Here is a 4498-nt window from a genome sequence, read left to right as displayed (position 1 = left end):
TTCGGGCCGCCCTTCCCGGGACCGCTCACACTCCCTCTTCGCTCACCCAGCCCTATATCTGAACTTTCCCTCTCACCGCAGCCGCTATTCAACCTCTCCCCAGTCCCCTCGTCAGTAATCATCCCCTCCCCCGCACCTTTCATTCTCATTTCCCTTTTGCCCCCTCTTCACATTCCCCTACGCTCCTCTTTTTCTCCTACACCCTCCACCTCTCAACAGCCCCCAACACACCCACATCCCTCCATTTATGCTCCCATCCTCCCAACCCTCACACTTTCATAGACTGGGTGTGAGGGGAAAGATTAGAAAGGGACCTAGGTGAGAACTTTTCCCACACAGAGGGTGGTGAGTATATGGAATGAGCTGCCAGATGACCACAGGAACAGTATTATTTAAGAAGCATTTGGTTAGGTATATGGAGGGGCAAAGCCACCAAGTATAGACTTCATTGTGGGGGAATAGTCATAGTCATAGTCATACTTTATTGATCCAGGGTGGGGGGGGGAATGGGTTTTCATTACAGTTGCACCATAAATAACTAAATAGTAATAAATCCATAAATAATTAAATAGTAATATGTAAATTATGCCAGGAAATAAGTCCAGGACCAGCCTATTGGCTCAGGGTGTCTGACGCTCCAAGGGAGGAGTTGTAAACAGGCAGGAATGACTTCCTATGACGCTCTGTGTTGCATCTCGGTGGAATGAATCTCTGGCTGAATGTACTCCTGTGCCCTACCAGTGCATTATGTTGTGGATGGGAGACATTGTCCAAGATGGCATGCAACTTGGACGGCATCCTCAGGAAGAGTCTGTAGCTGTGCTTGTGCTGCAATGCTTCATGACTGAATGATCTTCTCCCACTCCCTCTCCTTTCCCCTCTCTGCTTCTCTTTCTCATTCCTCCCCCCACTCTCTCAAGTTCAAGTTTATTGTCATTCACCCATACACATGTAAACCAGCAAATGAAACAATGCTCCTCCAGACCAAGGTGAACTACACAGTACATTAAACTCACACATAACACATATAGTAATATTGCCACAGATTAAAAGGTGCATTTTATGACACGAGCTAGAAAGTAAATGGTACAATGCTACTTATGCTTCATACTTGATGGAACCTGGGTGGTGGCGGGAGTTCAGTGGCCTCATGGCCTGGGGGAAGAAGCTGTTTCCCATCCTAAATGTTATTGTCTTAATGCCCGATGTACCTCTTGCACAATAATAGGAGGTCAAAGAGATTGTTGGACGGGTGAGAGGGACCACTGATAATGTCCAGTAGCAATCACATCTACGGTGATGAAATGCTTGGAGAGGTTGGTCATGGCTAGAATGATCTCCTGCCTCAGCAAGGATCTGGACCTATTGCAGTTTGCCTATCACCATAATATGTCTTCAGCAGATGCAATCTCAATGACTCTTAACACTGCCTTAGATCACCTGGACAATATAAACACCTCTGTCAGGATGCTGTTTGTTAACTATAGCTCAGCATTTAACAACATCATTCTCACAATCCTGATTGATAAATTTCATAACCTGGACCTCTGTACCTCCCTCTGCAATTGGATCCTCGACTTCCTAACTGAAAGACCGCAATCTGTGTGGATTGGTGATAATATCTCCTCCTCACTGATGATCAACACTGGTGCATCTCAGGGGTGTGTGCTTAGCCCACTGCTCCACTCTTTCTACACCTATAACTGTGTTGTACAGGACTGAAGGAAGCTACGGAAAGTCGTAAAATTAGTCAGCTCCATCTTGGGTACTAGACTCAGTAGTACCCAAGACATCTTCAAGGAGCGGTGCCTCAGAAAGGTGACATCCATTATTAAGGACCCCATCACCCAGGGCATGTACTTTTCTCATTGTTAACATCAGGTAGGAGGTACAGAAGCCTGAAGGCACACACTCAGTGATTCAGAAACAGCTTCTTCCCCTCTGCCATCCAATTCCTAAATGGACATCGAACCCATGAACACTACTTCACTTTTTAAAAAATATATATTATTTCTATTTTTGCACTATTTTAAATCTATTCAATATATGTATACTTACTGTAATTTATTTATTCTTTCTATATTATTTATTGCATTGAACTGCTGCTGCTAAGTTAACAAATTTCACAACATATGCCAGTGATAATAAACCTGATTAAATATCTCTGATAGGTGGAAGAGAGACCCCGATGATTCTCTCAGCAGTTCTTGCCATCCTTTGTAGGGACTTGTGGTCAGATGCAGTTCCTATACCAGATGGTGATGCAACTGATCAGGAGTCTCACCCCACACTCCTTCTCCGTTGATCTTCTTGCTCCTTCCTCCCCATCTCGACTTCTGTATTACTCCTCTCTCTGCTCTGTTTTTCTGCACCCATCGCTCTATCTTCCTTTCTGCTGTTCTCTCTCTCTCACTCATTCTTTCTCCTAATCTTACTCTCTTCGTCCCCCTCACAGCTCTTATTTCCCTTTTACTTCCTCACTGGTCTCTGCTCAATTCATTTATCCTACTTTCTCTCAAAGTTCAAAGTCAATTTTATTATCTAAGCACATATACTGTATGTCACTATATACAACCCAGAGATTCATTTTCTTGTCGACATACTCTGCAAATCTGTAGAATTGTAACTATAACAGGATCAATGAAAGACCACCCAACTAGGGCACTCTACCAGAGTTTGGAAGACAAATATAAATAAGTAGCAATAAGTAATGAGAACACGAGAGTTTGGAAGACAAATATAAGTAAATAGCAATAAGTAATGAGAACACGAGATGAAGAGTAATTGAAAGTGTGTCTGTTGGTTCTGGGACTGGTTGAGGGGTAGTAGCTGGTCTTGAACCTGGTGGTGCAAGTCTGATGCTCTCGAACCTTATATCTTATAGCAGCAGCAAGAAGAGAGCATGACCTGGGTGGTGGGATCCTTGATGTTGGACCCTGCCCTCCTACAGCAGAGCTTCATGTAGATGTGCTCGATGGTGGGGAGGGCTTTACCTGTGATGTACTAGGCCGAATCCACTACTTTGTGTAGGATTTTCCGTTCAGTGGTATTGGTGTTTCCATACCAGGTTGTGATGCAGCCAGTCAATATACTCTCCACTACACTACACATCTATAGAAGTTTGTCAAGGTTTTAGAATTTTGCTATGCCAGACCTCCACAGATTCCTACGGAATTAGAGACACTACTGTGCTTTCTTTGCAACTGCACATGTGCTGGGCCCAGGACAGGTCTTCTGAAATAGTAACACCTAGACGTTTAAAGTTGCTAACCCTCTCCACCTCTGATCTTCTGATGAGGACTGGCTCATGGATCTCTGGTTTCCCTCTCCTGAAGACTACAATTAGTTCCTTGGGCTTGCTGACACTGAGTAAGAGGTTGTTGTTATGATACCATTCAGCCAGATTTTCAGTCTCCCTCCTATATGCCAATTTATCACCTCCTTTGATTCCGCTCACAACAGTGGTGTCATCAGCAAACTCATATATGGCATTGCAGCTATGCTTAGTCTCACAGTTGTAAGTGTTGTAACGTGGATGAAATTACTGGAGAGACAGTCACTGGTAGATACAAAGCAGCTTTTTTATTCGACACAACAAGGCACAGCAGGCACCTCGAGACGCTTTCCGCAGAAAGGTCTGCTAGCTAAATGTGGCCTCGATATTTATATGCTAAACACAAGGGCAATCGCTACTTAAAAAGTTACAGACAATGCACAGATAATGCTTCCTTTTGAAGTTACATACAAACATCACACCTTTGGATTTCATCCTTTCCTTCTGACGCCAACATGTCTGTGTTGGTATCCACAGCCTTTAGTTCAATCCACAATACATTTATTTGGCATTTTACATGCTAACATAGAAGACAATTAATACTTATAATGTATAGATAATACTGTCTTCAAAACTACAGCATCAGGCACCAGAAGCATCTGGTATTTACACCTTTTAGGAAGCCCATTGTGGTGGACTCAATCCACAGTCCTTTGTCAAACAGCTAAAATAGAAGTCTGGTGGCCAAAGTCATTTAAGTGTTAACAAATCATCTACCCAAAAAGAAATCCACTCTGACAGTAAGTATAAAGGGAGTAGAGCAGGGGCCTAAGCACACAGCCCTGTGATGCACCTGTGTTAACGGAGATTGTGGAGGAGATGTTGCCAATCTGAACTGACTGGGGTCTTCAAGTGAGGAAATCCAGGATCCAATTGGTCAAGGAGGTATTGAGGCCCAGGTCTCTCTCAAACTCGCACTCTCTCTTTAAATAACTAGTTGATTTCTGCTACTATTAATATCAATTTTAAATAAAAGTTTCTCAACTATAATTACAATTTTCCTAAGAGACTATCTTTTGATTTAATTGTGACACAACTGATGTGAAAAATAACCAACACTGACTTTAAAACTAAATAGAGCAAGCTGCCAAACCAGTAGATGGTGCTGCTGTATAGTATGAAAACAAACATCTGCAATATCAGCATCCATTATCAAGGAATAAT

The sequence above is a fragment of the Mobula birostris genome, chromosome 3 (assembly GCF_030028105.1).
Source record: "Mobula birostris isolate sMobBir1 chromosome 3, sMobBir1.hap1, whole genome shotgun sequence".
Classification (NCBI taxonomy): Eukaryota; Metazoa; Chordata; class Chondrichthyes; order Myliobatiformes; family Myliobatidae; genus Mobula; species Mobula birostris.
This window is presented reverse-complemented; position numbering follows the sequence as displayed.